General features: G+C 33.6%; 1 protein-coding gene and 1 pseudogene across 1 annotated transcript in view; both read right to left on the bottom strand.

The window, feature by feature from the left end:
- RSRC1 (arginine and serine rich coiled-coil 1) overlaps positions 1–19,658 on the bottom strand; it is a gene marked incomplete at its 5' end in the record, with an annotated part of 362,074 nt that overhangs the window by 220,510 nt on the left and 121,906 nt on the right. The gene's annotated exons all lie outside the window — the stretch shown is intronic.
- On the bottom strand, positions 15,917–16,807 carry LOC105886307 (annotated as a pseudogene).

Here is a 19,658-nt window from a genome sequence, read left to right as displayed (position 1 = left end):
TAGCCTTGGCATAATCAGAAAGAAACATTTTAATACACTGGAGGAAAAAAAGGCTTTCAATTCATTAATTAAAGATAATTTAGCATAACATTGAATAATCAGTTTTACAGGCATTGAATTTTTATAGAACAGGTGTATATAAAATCATAAACACAATTTCAGCACTTCATCTCCTTAAAATTCATAGTTCCGAACATTAAAAGATATTGTTTAAATCTCATGCACTATAAAGGATATCATTTGTCTTTTTTAGAATGAGTAAACACAATTCTTAAAATATACACACAATGTAAAATGGTTTCAGGTTTCAAACGGTTAAGACTGAGAAAGCATTCTGAATGTTCTAAATGTTAAATTATTATACAGGCTTCACATTATATTTCCACTAAGATTTTTATCATTTAAATCTATATAGTGTCATCATAAAAACAGCAACACTACGTACTTCATGAAGTGGTACGAAAACAAAGTGAGGAACCACACATCCTCTTTGCCTGAGATAGTTCTGGTTCAATTCTGGTATCCTGACAGAATTATAAATGGTACCTCCTTCCATGAATGTCAAAGTTGACACAGTACATTAAATGGTCACTCTTTATATAAAGGACTACCAAACGTAGGCCTATCATAAAAGCATTAAATACCAAGAAAATATAGCCAGACTGAAATACCACATAAAGAAGAAAGAGAGAGAGAGAACAAGAGAAAGAGAGATAGAGAGAGAGAGAATGAGAGCGACTGAGAGAGGAAGAGAAAGATGAGACAGAGAAAAAGAAGAGAATGAATGGACGCTGGGATAAGATAGAGTGAAAAGACGGACTATCAAGAAATGGCTAAGCTTTATTCTTACCCAATTCCAAATATTTTCCCTCCAAGATTATTATCACCTCTTAACTCAAAGACAGTAGACTTTGGGTAATACTTGTCTATTATGACAATGCTTACCAATCTAACTAATCACACCAATAAAAGACTGACATTTTTATAATGCTCTCAATAAATCAGATCAATATAATACATGTTATGAATGCCCAGAGTTCATATTACATGAAATAGTCCTCAGTGCTAATGCTTTGCTGAAAAGCAATAGTGACAGAAAGGGTAATAATTTATCCTTAAATACTCAAGTTCCATTTTCATTGTACAACAGAACAAAATATGACTGTTTACAAAGAAAAATAAAAACAGACTTACAGAACCTTAAATTTTGAATCCATCAGCAATAATTAAAAGATATTTAGCTTAAAACACCACAAGAATATGAATATGGGTATGTGTGTATGTATGTATATATATATGTATATATATATAGATCATTATGAATGGAAAATACATATTACTTACACTGAGGATGGATATGATTTACTACTTGGACCATTTAATATTAAATAGAACATACGAATTTTAATTACATTAACCCTCTAATAATAAAAACTACATCAACTAGTAAAAAGTTTCCAGATGAATAAGTTCTATATTAATAACACATTAAAATTGTGTTGATGCAATTTAGATGATTTTTAAATAAAATATAAAGAGAAGTATTATGACAATGGGGATTAAAAACCTGCACATTAATTTCTTATTAATATAAGAAGATAAAAACACAAAAGTATAAATATCGATTATTTTTTGCTTTCAACAACTAGTACAGTTATATAAACGAATATCCTTATGCTTATATACACTAAAATATGTATTATTAGAGGGGTACAATATTTCCAACACATTCTCATTTGGTTCAAGGAAAAATACATTTATAAATAAGTAGAGGGAGAGAGAGAGAAAATAATAATTTTTTTAAAGGTTGGAAAGTGTAAACAACTAGCAAATTTAAGTGACATGTATAAGGGATTTTCTTGTACTGCTCCTAAAACATCTGTACAAGTTTAGATTTCTATCAAAATAGTACCCAAGCCAGGCATAATGCCTCATGCCTATAATCTCAGCGCTTTGAGAGGCTGAGGCAGGAGGGTCACTTGAAGCCAGAAGCTCAAGATCAACCTGAGCAACATAGCAAGACTCCATTTCTATTTAAAAAAAAAAAAACAGAAGAAGAAGAAGGAAAGAAAAGAAAACACAGTGGAGTACAGTAGTGTGCATCTGGAGTCCCCACCACTCAGAAGGCTGAGACTCAGGAACTTGAGTCCAAGAGTTTGAGGTTACCGCTGCACCTCTAGCCTAAGTGACAGAAAGACCTTGTCTCCAAAAAAAAAAAAAAGTTACCAAGAAAAGAAAGCTAGTGCTATTAGATTAACCAAAAGTTTCAGTTTTTACTAACTAAAGTAATCTATTTGCAACTAATTTTCTATTTCTTGAAAAACAGTATAATCTTTCTTTCACTCATTTACTACTATACTAAAATCAATCAAATTAATTCTGGAAAAAACAATACTAGTCTTAAATAAATTTTTGAAAACTATAAGATTAAAAACTTCTAAACAAAGAATAAACTCCAAGAGAAAAGATGCAAATAAAATTACTATCATAATCTTTTGTTTTTTATTTGCAAGTATAAATCTGAAGAAAAACAAAAGCCTGGAACATAGCATCTGTCATATCAGAATATAAAAAGATGATCCTGGCACGAAATGAAAAAGCTCTAATTCATTTGCAAATCAAGCCTGCCGGTTTCATTTCAAGCTGGCGGTAACTGTCAAGAGTTAACAAGATAATCACTTTCAATCCTGCCTTCAATGGTACATTACACTGTTATTCCATTCAATAAGGCCGTTCTTTGGGGCACTAGATGAATGGTTTTCATTTCTAACTCACACAAAAAGTTGTGCGGGGGAAAAATCCACGGGGCTTAAGAAAGAAATCCCTTTATGGGCATTTATCTGCCGGTACTTGCTTTTAGGCAAAATGAGATATTTTGAAACATCAGTGTCCATTCACTTCCTCTATTCCTTTAGGCCCTTAATCTGTTAAAAAAAAAATTGGCATATGAGAAAAGTCCAAAACCAGTTTCATTTTTAAAATTATCAATACACACTAACAAAAATTCTCTATTAAAATGATTCTATGCAAATATAACACTATTACACACAAAAAACCTACTATTACCCAATCTCCTCCTTATGGTCATCCATGTGACATTCTCAGAATACTCACATATACTATTTTGGGTGAAATGCAGGTACTTAAAATTTCATATTTAACTCCTGTTGTACATGTACATGTAGCGATTTGTATGCCAAGAAAGGATAATTTTTAAAAACTCTTTCCAGATCATTCCTAGTTCAATGAAAATGAATTTTAGCTAAGTGCATCTTTATAATGTATTTATCAAAAAGCATTATGAAAGTTTTTACTATTTCATGGTTTAAATTAGTTTTCCAAACAAATATAGCTAAGGTATCTGTATTAATCATTTTTTGCAGAAAATACTGACACTCCATGTTCAAAAGGAAACAAATATATTTTTCTTTATACAAAGAAGTACACAAAGTACAAACACTTAAATGTTTCGACTAGTAATAGACAATTAGATCAAGTTTAAAATTTAGTCTAACTGAGAAAACATAAAAATCTCTTCCCTGTTCATGCTGTCCTATATTCATCAAAATCCATCCAATGTCAAAGTGTAAATTTATAAGAACCATTTGTGTATGAATTACAACTTACTATTCAAGTCTATTTAACAACAGCGACAATTAATCTTTCCCCATCTATTCCCTCAATTCAGGAAATAACATTGCCATATATTTCTTATGTAAGTCAAGTCACAATCTCTACCGACACTTTTAATCCTTTTATAATACCTTAATGACATGTTAGGGGTAAATGCAGATTTTTTTTAACTCATAATACAAATGTCCTTGTAAAACCATTACTCTAAAAAAATTACTTTCTTTTGTTACCAAAAGCTTTAAAAAGTTAGAACATTCATGTTTATGACTACAAAGACAGTACACTTAAATTTAAAACTCAAAGATATCAAGAATTCATATAAAACATGAGAATAATCCTTTTATAAAAGAAGGAAGCCTTCTCACTAGACCTCTTTCTGCAGCAATCTCAGTTCTCCCAATTCCTCTAAGTTCAAGTCTGGTATAACAATTTACTTTCAAAAAGATGAAAACTATCCATATACTTATAATAAATTAGAAAAGATGGAATAAAAATATGCATGGAAACATAACTCAGAAAATTTTACATTATCAGATACACTTGGTCATTAACATTTAAATTTAATATCTAAACTTTGTCATTGTGAGCAAATTATAATGAATATGTATTTTATGAAGTTCTTATAAAATTTAACCTGTATCAAGAAGCTAGGAAATTTAAAGCATAAATGGTGTACATATACCACAATTTATTGATCCATTGGTGGGTCGATGGGCACTTGGGCTTCTTCCATGACCTGGCAATTATTAATTGGGCTGCAATAAACATTCTTATACAAATATTTTTGTTGTAATGTGATTTTTGGTCTTCTGGATATATACCTAATAAAGGAATTGCAGGATCAAATGGCAGGTCTATTTTTAGTTCTCTAAGTGTTCTCCAGATGTCTTTTCAAAAGGAATGAATTAATTTGCATTCCCACCAGCAGTGTAGAAGTGTTCCCTTTTCTTCACATCCATGTCAACATCTCTGGTTTTGGGATTTTGTGATATGGGCTAATCTTACTGGAGTTAGGTGATATCTCAAAGGAATTTTATTATTGAAATTTTAAACCCTTAGTAATAAACATGTTAAAATTATTGAGTCAAACAGTGAGTATTGTGGTATGCCCAATAAATTATGATTAAAATAAATGATTACAATATGTAATTTTAAAACAATCCATGACAACACTAGAAATGACTAAAGAATCCTGCAAACACAAAGCTGCCTGCAGAAGGCCGTTCTTACAGCTCACCACTGTGTCAGTCCTCACATAGGGTGAGGGCAGCAGGGTTAGCCTATCACAGGAGTACTTTGCCCTGTGTTGGGTTCCAACATCATGGTTATCTCAAGAGGTAAAAAATACTTGATCTTTCAGCTTGAAGTTATACTGCTACAGTCTTTTCCCCTCATTAGACCCTGGGGTTAGATGTAAGCAAACACAGCAGGGAAGAGGGCAGGGTAGTGTAGAGGGAGCTTCTGTATATCAACCACTGGAACAGCAATGAAGAGGGCTTGAGGAGCAGCCAAAAGCTTTCTGTAGAGTTACACAAGATTTCAACCAACAACTGGATGTTCCTAATTATGTATGCAGTCACTCATAACCACTACTTACACTGATTCCTAACAATAAAATCTTCTATTTACACAAATACAATTTTATATTACAAGGATGCATATTTGCAATGTAAACATTTTCTTTTGAAATGAAATAGTGTGATCCTCTAAAATCCTTAAATATAATATGTGAAGATTTTTATTAAAAATCCTATTTCTAATGAATGTAAATTGTACTTTACATATCTCAATTAAATAAAAATGCAATAGAATATTCAAATTATCTTTACCATATAAAAATTTTTTTCACCTTAGCAAAAGGTCCTATTTGAATTTTCGAATACTTGACAATGAACTGATTTGTATAAAATAAGTCCTCTTCAACATCTTCAGTTTAAAAGAAGCTTTCCATAAATTACATTAGAAGCCAAGAAATGTTTTCTTGTTCTTCTTCTGCCATCACCAAGATATCAAAAAAGAAAAAAGGCTCAGTGCCTGTAGCTCAAGCGGCTAAGGTGCCGACCACGTACACCATAGCTGGCAGGTTTGAAAACAACCTGGGCCTGCCAAAGAGCAAATGACAACTACAACCAAAAAATAGCTGGGCATTGTGGTGGGCACCTGTAGTCCCAGCTGCTTGGGAGGCTGAGGCAGGAGAATCGCTTAGGCCCAGGAGTTGGAGATTGCTGTGAGCTGTGATGCCATGGCACTCTACCCAGGACAACAGCTTGAGGCTCTGTCTCAAAAAAATTTTTTAAAAATTAAAAAGATACCACAAAAACGCCCAAAATCAAAAGATAGAAACTCCTTAAGAATGAGTAAAATAAAGAATCTCTTTAATGAAAATACTAGAAAGCATGGTCGTGGGGGAAAATAACTTCACTGTCACATGAGTAAAGTAAAAACTTAATCTATACCTTTAAAATGCTTCCAAATTTTGAAAATAAGGCAAAACTTTGAGATGTCATGCAATAAAAGACATTCAACCCTAATAATAATAGATTGATAATTAAAACCAAAACTGTATGTATACACACACTTTTTTTCAAACTCACTGGCATAGCAAAACTTTCTTTAAGATTATAATCTCTTTCAGGTTCATTGTGGGGAAATGAACAGTCTCAGACAATGCTGTAATTTGAACGTAAAAGAATATATTTTCAATTTTTAAAACAACAAGGAAAATCTACTATGATTAATAAAATGTTTAAGAATTTCATGCATCTACAACAGATGCACTAATTTAATGTTTAGTATAAAAATTCCCCCATGTCATAGTGTCTTTATTTTAAAGTTTTTTTTTTTTTACAGCAATTTTTAAGTTAAAATTAAGACTAATTGTGAAAGATGAATAGCGGAGCAAAATCTCTGACAGATAAAAATATAAAAACAAAATAACATGGCAGAAATTATTTAAAAACACTGGACAGAATCTCAAAAGCCACTACAAATAGTCTAATCTCAAAAATCTCACTTGGAAATAAAAAGAATACTCCTATGGCCATGGCTGCAGAAAAAAAATGCAAAAACACCACAGCCTTGTGGGCTCAAGGCGCCAGGACTAGAGTTCTGGGCTGAAACAGCACAAGAAATTTAAAGGAAAAATGTTGGCAGCGAGAGAACCATAAAATGATTATGACCCAAATCTGAATATAAATTATGTACTGACAGCTAAAGTATACATACTGGGGAAAATTTGTAGGGAATCCATCAATAAAGTAGACAAAGAATAGAGAGAAATATACCTTGATGAAAACTCAGGGGAATTGTTTGAACATGTTCATCACTGCTGGCGAAAAGCTAAAGCAGAATGAGCTTGAAGTGTCTGAGGACAGTTTGTAAAGCTGGCAAAGCAGATAAAAATTAAGAAATCAAACACAGAAGCAAGACAGAGTGAACTGTATCTTGATCTAAATTCTTAGCTGACAATAAAATTATGTAGAAACAGACAAGACCACCCTCAGACAAGACAGCCGTGGAAAGCCCTAGCAGTGCAGAAATATCAGATACTATCTATACTCAGAGAGAGGAAGTTAACAGTTTCAGGTAAGAAAGTAAAAAGCAAAATAAAACGATTAACTCCTCCCCCAAACATAACCAAATCCAGAGTGGCTACAATGTTGGGGTGGGAGGTCAAGCTAAAAAATGTATGCCAAAAAAAAAAAAAAAGTATAAGAATAAAAGTATAGGTTTGGTGCTTGTAGCTCTGTGGATAGAGTGTCAGCCACATACCCTGAGGCTAGTGGGTTCAAATCTAGCCCCTGACTGCCAAACAACAGTGACAACTACAACAACAACAACTATAACTACAACAAAAGTAGCCGGGCATTGTGGCAGGCACCTGTAGTCCCAGCTACTTGGGAGGCTGAGGCAAGAGAATTGCTTAAGTCCAAGAGTTTGAAGTTGCTGTGAGCTCTGACGTCACAGCACTCTACCTAGGGTGACATAGTGAGACTCTGTCTCAAAATTTAAAAAAAAAAGTGTATCAAAACTATTAATGAACCAAATATTATTTTTATCAGATAGATATTTCCTGCCAGCTATTATTATAATTTATTTAAATATTAGGAAAAAATAATGTCAATGAATGAACACATAAAAAATCTCACCAGAGATATGGAAAGTATACTTTTTAAAAAGGAAAATCTAAAGCTGAAAATAAAATATTAAAATAAAAAAATTCACTAAATGGGCTAAAGATAGGAAATCAAATAGGAAAACAATGGCAGTGAACTTAAAAATAGACCAACATAACTTAGTCTATTTACAGTACCAAAAAAAAGTAAGGAAAATGAACAGGGTTTCAGGAGATCTGTAAACCGGACATAAACACAAACAGTTCAAGAAATGCATGGGGTCCATGAAGAACAAATAAAATATTTAAAAAGCAATAATATTAAAAGTTCCTAAATTCATGAAAAACATTGCTTTACACAGACAAAAATTTTGCTGAATAAGAAGTGGAATAAATGTAATGAAAATCACTCTCACATATAATAATCTAACTGCTGAAAGGCAAAGATAAAGAAAACCCCCGAAGAGTCCAGAGAACAAAGATACATTATATATCAGAGTGATTCCAAGATTACAGCTAACTTCTCATCAGAAACTATGAATGCCAAAAGACATTGGAACAGCATATTCAAAGTGATAACAGGAAAAGAAAAAAACTGTTAATAACAACTGAATATCCAGTAAAACTACCACTCAAACATGAAGCTGTAATAAAGACTCTTTGCTCAGAATAAGTAGAATGGAATGTTAAAGCAGAATAAGATAAACTAAAGATGCACTCTAATAGGTTAAGTTAAACATGCAATCTCTAGAGCAACAACTAAAAATAATACAAGGTGTTACCAAAAAAATGCAAGGTCTTACAGCTTTAAAACCAATAAAGAAATTAAAATAAAATGTGAAAAATTATTTGAGTAATGAGAAAGAAGAGAGGAAAAGGGAAAAGGGGGGATAAGGATGTAAGAATTAGAACAATCTCTAAAGAAAATGACAGATATGAATGCAATCATATCAGTGATTACATTAGATGTGTCTGTAGTTGCAACTGCTCGGGAGGATGAAGCAGAAGAAATGGTTGAGCTCAGGAGTTTAAGGTGTTGTATGCTCTGATCATGCCTATGAATGGTTACGGTTACTACACTCTAATCTGGATAACACAAGAAGACCCCATCTCTGAAATTAGAAAATAAAAATAAGAAATAAAAGACACCTATGATTACAGGTCCTGGTGCACAAAGAAAGAACCCAGGTGTCACTTGTCAAACTTCCTGACTGGAGGTGACAATTCAAAAATGCCTAGGCAGCCAGAGCATACAAGAAAGGAGAAAGCAGCACAGACACGGACCAGGAAAATCTGCGAACAATCAGTAAAATATTAATTAGTGCATGCCAGTAAAGGAAAACATACACACAGAGAGAAACCTGAAAGAAAAAAAAAACACAAAAAACAAAACCCCACACCATTTAAAAAACTTGGAGATCAGTGCCTAGTGCTCACAAAATGTGAGAAATAGTGCCTATTCCACAAGCCAGAGAAGAAAAATTCATAATTCGCAAGGCATTGGTTAGAATATCCAGGATGTTATGAGCTATAGGAAATAAGTTCTAGATTGAACACTGCTGCAAATCCACCGAACAAATCATAAAAGCAAGATCCCAGAACAAAACTCAAAAATATTTATAGAACTGAAAAAGCATCCAGACAACCAGATTACCACTGAAGATTTCAAACATTCCCCCTATGTTTGACAGAACAAGTAGACAGAATATCAACAAGAATATTGCAGATGTGAACAACACCATCAACCACTTTGACCCAGTTTACACTTACAGAATATGCCACAAGAAGGCAGAATACACAATCTTTTCAAAACAGTCATCAAAATAGACCATGTCCTGAGCCATAAAAGAAGTCTCAATAAATTAAAAGGATTAAAATTATATAGTATGTACCTTGGCACAATAAAATTAGAAATGGGCTGCAAAAAGATAGTTAAGAATTCCCCAAATGTTTGGAAACTATAGGCCATACTGCTAAATAGCTCATGGTTAAAGAACAAATCAATAAAAAATTATGTATTAAGTTGAATGAAAACAAAAATAAATAATCTATGGGAAGCTGCTAAAGAAGAAGAATGTTCAGTGCTAACAACCTACAATGAGAAAAGCTGAAAGATCTCAAATTAATGATCTCCACTTATATCTGAAGAAACTAGGAAAAAGGGAGCAAATTAAATACAAAGCAAGCAATAAAAAGGAAATAATATGGCTTAAAGTGAAACTAAGGATATAAAATACAGAAACACTACAGAGAAAACTCAACGAAATCAAAAGTTGGATCTTTGAGTAAATCAATAACATTGGTAAAGTTCTAGCAAAACTGATGAGAAAAAAACAACAGAAACCACAAATTTTGAATATTGGGAATAAAAGAACTTACCAGTATAGACCCTATAAATACTAAAGGATATAGAATCTATCACTATAGACTATAAATACTAAAAGGATAAAAAGTAAACATTATGGGTAGCATTATGTCTATGAATTTCTTGTAAGATACAAACTACCAAAGCTTGTTCAAGAACAAACAGTTAACCTGTGGTAACATAACATCTGAAGAAACTGAATTTGTAATTAAAAATCTTTTCATAAAGAAAAACCTCAGCCCAAATGACTTCATGTCTAAATTTTACCACACATTTCAGAAGGAAATAATACTAATTCTACACACATTCTTCCAGCAGAATGAAAATAATATTTTTCCAATTCATTCTTTGAGGCCAGCATTAAAAAAGACACTCTAAGAAAATTGCAGAGTAATATTCCTCATAAAAACATGTAAAACTTCTAAACATAATTTAAGCAAATTAAATGCAACAACATATAAAAAAGATAATATAACATGGCCAAGTAGAGTTTTATATTAGTAATGCAATGATGTTTTAAATTCAAAACTCAATCATTATCAAATAAAAAAGAAAATATGACTACCTCAATAGCCATAGAAAAAACATATGACAAAACCCCATACTAATTCCCTAATAAAATTCTCAGCACACTAGAACTAAGCACACTAGTACTAAGAGGCACTTACCCAAATTATCTGGACAAAATCAAAACAATCATAAAAGACCGAATGGTATAGTCTCCGTCTTTCTTAGTGGCTAAATAATATTCCATGGTATACATATACCACAACTTGCTAATCCATTCCCAGATTGGTGGGCATTTGGGTTGTTTCTACATTTTGGTGATTATAAATTGAGCTGTGATAGACAGTCTAGTGCCAATGTCTTTATGATAAAAGGACTTTTTTTCTTCCAGGCAGATGCCTAATAATGGGATTGCAGGATCAAATGGGAGGTCTAGTTTGGGTTCTTTGAGGATTCTCCATACTTTCTTCCAAAAAGGTTGTATTAGCTTGCAGTCCCACCAGCAGTGTAAAGTGTCCCCTTCTCTCCCCATCAACACCAGCATCTGCAGCTTTGAGACATTGTAATGTGGGCCACTCTCACTGGGGTTAGCTGATAACTCAGAGTGGTTTTGATTCACATGTCTCTGATGATTAGGTTGTGCAGCAATTTGGATGGAATTGGAGACCATCTTCCTAATTGAAGTATCCTCAAAACGGAAAAACAAACATCACATGTACTCTAATAATTTGGAACTAATTGATAAGCACACATGAACACAGAAAGAAGTAAAAATTGTTGAAAATTAAGAAGGGAAGGGGATGGTGAGGAGGGATAAAAGCCTACCTAACAGGTACAATGGAAAGAAACTACTCAGGTGATAGGCACATTTGTAGCCCTAAATAAAACATAAAAACTATCCATGCCACAAAATACATTTGTGCCTCCTCAATATTTTGAAATTTTTTAAGAAGAAAAACTTTATAGTCCTATAACCATTTTTTTTAAAAACCCAAATAAGTAGTTTTAAACCATCTCTTAATGGAAATACTAGGCCTAAATTATACTACAGATTAGTTTTATCTAACAACCAAAGAATATGTAATCTTAATCCTATACAAACCCTTCCTGAGAACAGAAAAAGAAGAACCACCACGCACCAGTAGATTCTACAAGGCAACCTTGATTCAGTGGCTCCCCATTATCTATCTACAAGGGATACATTCCAAGACACCCAATGGATGACTAAAACCATGGATAGCCCTAAGGCTTATATATGCTACATTTTTTTCTTTAATACATACTTTTATTAAAGTTTAATTTATACATCCAGCACAGTAAGAGATTAAGAATAATAATCAATGAGAAAATTGAATTATAACAATATACTGTATTAAAAGTTATATGAATGTGATCTCTTTTTCTCTTCCCCTCACTCAGTATTTTTTTATTCTGTACTCACTGTTCTTGAGAGCTGCTGATCTGACGACTGGGACAGTTACCGAGTGACTAATGGGCAGGTGGCAAACACAGTGTGAATATGCTGGACAGAGAGATGATTCATACCCCAGGTGGGACAGAAGCAGGACGACAAAGATTCATTACAACACTCAGAACAGCATGCAATTTAAATGCTTTCCTTCTGAAATTTTCCTTTTAGTATTTTTGGACAGCCATTGTATATGAGCAAGTAAACCCCAGAAAGCAAACCTGCAGATAAAGAGTGGACTACAGTCCTAAAATTGAGGAAGAGAGAATAAGAAGAAAAAATTACAAGCAAATCTCACCTGAGAACAAATCCATCAATAAATAAACCAAGTCCAGCAATATATAAAAACAATACTTCATGAGTAAGTAGGGTTTAAGTAGGGATCCAAGGACAGATTAATAATAGAAAGTCTATTACTATTTATCATACTCCTGGGTTTAAAGGAAAAACCAGTAAAATAGTTTTAATTGATATAGGAAAAATATCTGATAAAAAATCAAATATGTAAATGGTTTCTAAAAAATCTTTATCCAACCAGGAATGGAAGAAAACTTTATTAAGTAGGAAAGGATACACATATCTATCAAAACGAAGGACAAAATTATCATCAATCATAAAATAGTAGCAGAATTCTCAGTCAAATCTCAAACAGGACATAGATACCAGAGCAGGGAAAAACAATCAAAATATTAGGTAGACAGGCATAAATTCAATAAAATACTTGCAAAGCCTTTAAATAAAAATTTGTTCTGTACTGAGACATTTTAAAAGTTGTAAATAAATAGAAAAGTATACTATGCCAACAGATGATAAAATACAGTATCTTACTCGTAAGATTTATCAGTTAAACACCCATTATTATGAAAACACACACATTCTACTGCTAGGTGTTTACTCAAAAGTAATGGAAACATAAGTCTCTCCAAAGTTGTTAGCTTTGTTTTACAAAGTTATAACAACTTAACTTTGTAAAAATTGATCATAAGATTAGGGTCATTCTCATCAAAGCCAACTTAACAGAGTTGAGAAGACAGGAGAAAAAGGCACTCAGGGTATCTAACATCCCTGGCATCCCCAACATCAGGGAATCTAACGATTCCCATCAAACAGATCTATAGATACAACACAATTCTAATCAAGGTGCCAACAAAGGTTTATGTGGAACTAAACAAGCTGATTCAAGTTTTCAACAAACATGTTTTTAAAAGCACAAGAAAATTAGCATAAAAGACAAAAATTACATATTGTATCTCAATTTTTTTTAAATTTCAGATTAAAAGGGAGGTGCAAACGATTACATTACACTATCTGTATTTGTTTGGCGAAGTTCAAGTTGTAGTTGAGCCCTTCACCCTTATACTGTGCACCTTAGGTGAGAGCTCACCAATCTCTCTCTGTTCTCCCCTTTCCCTGCTACCTCTTCCCCCACTGGATTTAATTGTGTTATTCTCTCTTGTTGGCATCTAGTTGTTTATCTATATAGATCTATATAAACAACTATATAGTTGGTTTCACATAAGTATTAAATACATTGGATACTTGCTTTTCCATTCTTATGACACATTACTAAGAAGAGTGTTCTTCAACCCCATTCAGGTTATGTACTTCAAATTTTAAGACTTCGAAAATCATTGTTAAGAAAATAAATAGGCAAGCCACAGACTGGGATGAAATATTCACAACATGTTTCTGACAAAGGAAGTAAACCCAGAAAGTTGAAGAAATTCCAATAACTCCATAATATAAAGACTTAAAAAAATATTTTCTTAAAAGTGGACAAAAGGAGCCAAGTGCAATGGCTCATGCCTGTCATCTCAGCACTTTGGGAAGCCAAGGCAGGAGGAACACTTGAAGCAAGGTGTTCAAGACCAGCCTGAACAAGAGTGAGACCCCATCTATACAGAAAATAGAAAAAATTATCTGGGCATGGTAGCATGCCCTTGAGGTCCCAGTTACTTGGAAGGCTGATCCAGGAGGACTGACTTAAAACCAGGAGTTTGAGGTTGCAGTGAGCTGTGATGACACCATACTGCACGCTAGCCCATGCAGAAAAAAAAAAAGTAGACAAAAGACTTGAAAAATTATTTTACAAAGGAAAACATGCAAATGGCCAACAAGCAGACAAAAAAAAAAAGTTTAAAACCTCTAGTCATCAGAAATATGCTAATTAAACATAACAATGAGATACCACTTCAAATCCATTAAAATAATTGGAATTCAAAGGACTGACAACACTAAATGTTGGTGAAGATATGCAATAACTGAAACTTTTTGCTGGAATATACATTGTTAGGGGACTATAAAGTACAACTGTGCAAAACCATTTATCAGTTAAACACCCACTACTATGAAAACACAAGCATTCTACTGCTAGGTATTTACTCAAAAGTAAGGGAAAGTTGTTAGCTTTGTTTTACAACTTAACTTTGTAAAAATTGATCGCATTGTTTTCCAATGTCCTTTACATCTCCGTGTGCCCACCATCAAAGTCCCAATTATTACAGAGTGCATGTGGTGTTTGTTTTTCGATTCCTGAGACACTTTACTCTTAGGATAATGATCTCTCGTTGCAAAAGATGCCATTTTGTTCCATTTTATAGCTGAGACATACTGGATTAGGTCACACATATAATCACCATGTTTTCTTTATCCGCTCATGAACTAATGAGAATTTAGGTTGATTCCACACCTTTGCTGCTATGAATTGTGCTGCAATAAACATTGGAGGGCAGGTGTCTGTTTGATAAGATGCCTTCTTTTCCTTTGGGCAGATATCTAATAGAGAGATTACTTGACCACAAGGTTAAGACTACAGTTTTTCCTTTGTAGAATCAAGTGCTCCTTTCTTTCTGCATCCATGCCAGCTTCTTTTTTTTGACTTTTAATAATGGCCACCCTGACAGGTGGTATCTCGTTGTGGTTTTAATTTTCAAGACCCTGTGATCAGTGATATTGAGCATTTTTCCACATGTTCATTGTTCAGTTGTCTATCTTCTTTTGAAAAACTCTGTTCATGTCTTTTTTCTCATTTGTTAATGAGCTGTTTATTTTTTTCTTGCTAAATTGCTTGAGTTATTTGTGGACTCTGGATATCAGCCCTTTATCAAATGTATAGTTTGCAAATATTTTCTCCCATTCTGTAGGTTGTCTCCTGACTCTGTTGATAAATTAAAAAGCATAGTGAAAGAAATAAAGTCCCTTTTTTTGGTGTGTGTGACTGATGTATTTGGCTTTGTCATCTTATTCATAAATTCCTTGCCTAGGGCACAATCTAGATTTTTTTCCTATATTTACTTCTAGAATTGTTATAGTTTCATGCCTTATACATGGGTCTTTTACCCATCTTGAATTAATTTCTGTAAGTGGTGAGAGAGAATTCAGTTTTCCCAGCACCATTTACTGACTAGGACGTCCTTTCTCCAATGTGTTGTCTGCTTCACTGAAGATCAGCTGGTTATAGACAGATGGTTTTATTTCTGGGTTCTCTGCTTCGTTCCATTGGTTTATGTGTCTACTTTTATAGTTTTACCTCTACCATTATCACTCCCCAAAACTCTACTAGTGTCAATAAACTTTCCGGGAAAAACAACATGCCAAGTAATATTTCTCCTTTTTATAAAACCTCTGACGCCCTGGTTCTTTAGACTTACTGAAGAACATATAGTCTGTGTGTAGGTCTGAATTACAAGTTTTTTTAGTTGTGACAACAAAAAAAACAATAAGTAAACAACAAGTTTATTGTTTTTATCTGAAAAACCTTCATATAAAATTGCTGTTTGGTTTAGCTTTAAAAAAACCCTCATATAAAATTGCTGTTTGGTTCAGCAGTTCACTCCTGAGCTCTGCAGAAGCTTGCCTTCTTTTGAGCAAGCTGATCTTTCCTTTGGGCAAGGGGCATTTTGGTTGATCCCACTCATCTCTTCTTTTTAACTTCTTTCATGGCTTCTTCTCATAGACTGGATCATCTCATATAGTAGCCTGAGCTTCTTACACATCTCCTCATCATGTCTGGAGTAATGTTCTTTATGTATGGAGAGAGCTGTTTCTGGTAAGCATCTTCATCTTCTTCCATTAGATACGCATATATAATCTGTAACATTCTGACCCACGATAGGCTTCCAATGTCCTTGAGCATTAAATTCCTTGCTTACAAAATCATGACCAGTGAATCATTTGGTACTGTGAGGGATAGACAAGTCTCCATAGCTCCCTTCAGGGACCAAAAAACTTGCCAGTGGTAGTTCTGACAAATCTTGCATCCAAATAGCAAATCAAAGCAGCAGGTGGCCACTGATGCTTTCCACATTGCATTCATCACCAGTCACCTCCACTTGGCCTTCATAGATCTTGTCCAGGCCAAACCTACTGAGAAGCCTATAGGCCAGCAGCAGGTCAGTACGATACGCGGTGGCATAATTTGTCAGGCCAACCTGCACACCAGATTTCGGTAGTTTGTGTGCATAAGCTGTGCAAACTATCACATCCCCTTCTATACGGCAGAAGCAATCTGACAAATGATGTCTTAGTTACACGAACTATCATTCTGTACTTAGGTGTGTTGTACTTATATTTTATCCAAGCATTTCTGAGCATAGTAATCAGTTTTACCCTCTTGTCATCTTCTAAATTTCACTTGGTTCTCGTAAAGTAGGCCTTATTCTTGACAACTTTAACAGAAACCATCCTGTGGAATAGAAACCCACATCTGTGGCCCCACACAGACTTGCAGGCTCAGCAGCGCTGGGAGAGAAAAATAAATCACAATTCTTGTATCCCAAATAACATTCAACTCCACATATTTTCTTTGACTTTGACAATGAATTGTTCATTCATAGAGTGGAATACTTCTCATCAATAAAAGGAACAAACTACCTGTTTACACAAAAACACAGTATCACGAACATGCTGAGCAAAAGAAGCCAGTTGCAAAACATGTATACTCTACGATTCTGGTTATATGCATTTCTGGAACTAGTCTGCTGCAAATAAAATCAGAACATGGTTGTCTCTGGAGGCTGGGGTCACGGATTAAAAATGAAAAGGTATAACAAAACATGAAGAAGAGATGAGGTATGGGTTATACAAGTAAACGTTTAAACTTACTGAATTCTATACATTTGATGTGTATATTTCACTTTATGAAATTATATCTCAAAGATGTACTTTACATTTTAAAAATCATATAGTAGCAATAATCTGATTCTTAGCTCTAAGTTACACTATAAAATATAACTGAAATGTAGACGGGTATGTAGCACTAAATTTTTTTAATCTATCACTATAATTAAATATATTAACAAATTTCACAATACTGAATCACCTTTGTATTCCTCCAATATAGTACACATAATTCTTAGTTTATTTTTCAAACTAATTTCTGGATTCTTTGCTAAAATTCTATTTTTACTTTTACATCTTTTTCATAAATGTGAGATCATTATTTTAAAAACCATTTCATGTATACCATACAATAAAGCAGATACATAATTGTCTTGATGTTATTCGAAATACAGAAATGCACTGGAGAAAAAAGATGCAAAAAGTCAACCTTAAGTAAAAATCCTGTAACAGTAAATTTCAATTAAATATATTCATGTGATCTCCTTCACTTAGGACACCCTATACCATAACACAAGAGTCCCAAAAGTAGGCCTTCCGATACATAGGAAAATTAACAAGCTCATATTACATTTTATATTTCATGTATTTTTATATTTACATATCAACATGTAGAGAAATATTTTACAAATACTGCATAAATTTTGTAATGAGTATTTTGTACATAAAGGTACATTTAACTACAATTTCCTGTTTCCGCTACGTATGCATATGTGGCGACCTTGGAAAAACTCTGCATACGTGTCCTATTTCAATGCAAGTGAAGGATAGATGCATCTTGAATTAGACTCTGTCTTTAAATTAATTGGTAGTGTTTTTTCTTTCTTAGTAGTACATAAGACTGCAAATGACCAGATCTTGGCAAAAACAGTGCCAATGAAATATTTTTTTCTAATTCTATCAACTGAACTAAAGCAATGGCACTGGTGTACTACCAGCATCATGTTTTGATCTCTCGATACCATTCTAGCTGAAAAGAAATCTAGAGTTATTTGGATGAACGTGGCTCTGAAATGAAAAATGTCTGATTTGAAATGGAGACGAACTACAAAGAATCTTTTTAAAATTAAAGGGGGGACCAGGGATGGTGGCTGAGGCCTGTAATCCCAGCACTGTGGGAGGCAGAGGTTGGTGGACTGCCTGAACTCACAGGTTCGACACCAGCCTGGGCAAGAGCATGACCCGTCTCTAAAAATAGCCAAGTGTTGTGGTGGGCGCCTGTAGTTGCAGCTACTGGGGAGGCTGAGGCAAGAGAATCCCTTGGACCAAAGAGTTTGAGGTTGCTGTGAGCTAAACACCACAACACTCTACCAAGGGCAACAAAGTAAAACTCTGTCTCAAAAAAATAATAAAATTAAATTAAATAAAATTAAATTAAAGAGGGGTCAAGAATAAAGGATACAGAAGACATTTTGGAAAGGATTCCCCCCTTCCCAAACTTGGTATATAAATTGAGCGCTAAGGCGACACTCAAAATGGAGAAAGCAAATACAAAAGAAAAATCACTGTTACTGGTGGGCACTATTACACTAGTTCTTCATTCTAAAAACTGGTCCTATAGTGGAGATTTCAGGAGACGTATTCAACATCTAAAGACAGTGGATATAAAAATAAATATATTTGATAAACATATTTGATATTTATCAATATAAACATCAAAATGTAGGCCTTTCATTTATAGCAACTTAGCAGGACTTAGAGATAACTAGAACATTAACAAAGAGAAATTAAAAGTTTATATAGCAAGAAATATTCTATCTTGTTCCTATTTGCCACTATGACTGTTTCAGTTCCAATGATGTATCCAAACGCCAAAATATTCCAATGAAGAAAAGAAAAGGGCGAAAAAGATTGGGGAAATAGGAAGCGATAAGAGGCAAATGTCAGCCTCCACCTAGTAAGGTACATTCTTTGACCAAAAAAAAAAAAAGAAAAGAAAAAGGAAGAAGCAGCAGAAAAGAAGAAAATAAAACTTACCAAGACAGCAATGTTCCCATTCTAATATATAAAGTCTCATGTATATCACTCATATCATTAAACCACCACTAATACCAATTAGCATTTTTATAGCATCTAACCATAAAAATACATACCATCAAAAAATCAGAGCTCTAAACAATATATTTATATGATATCTTCAGTTAGAAACCTAAAATATCACTTCATCTTCACTTACTCAAAATTTATATAATCATTGCTAAACTTCAGTTTCTGAAGATCAGTTTAACCTTTAAATCTCCTGATTAAACTCTGTCTTCATTATTAAAACTCCAAACTAGCAAACAAGCCACAATATAATATATGCTATAGTATAGGTTTTCCATGAATAGCTGGGATCTTCAACAGCTTCAGCTGCAATACGAGCCATTGAAACTTGGCCGATATAAGCCAATTTGAATAATCAATATGACAACCTTATTTTTCTAATGCAAACAGGATTGCTACAGTAAGGT

This window comes from Otolemur garnettii, unplaced genomic scaffold (assembly GCF_000181295.1).
Source record: "Otolemur garnettii isolate 467f Iridium unplaced genomic scaffold, OtoGar3 scaffold00076, whole genome shotgun sequence".
Classification (NCBI taxonomy): domain Eukaryota; kingdom Metazoa; phylum Chordata; class Mammalia; order Primates; family Galagidae; genus Otolemur; species Otolemur garnettii.
This window is presented reverse-complemented; position numbering and strand designations above follow the sequence as displayed.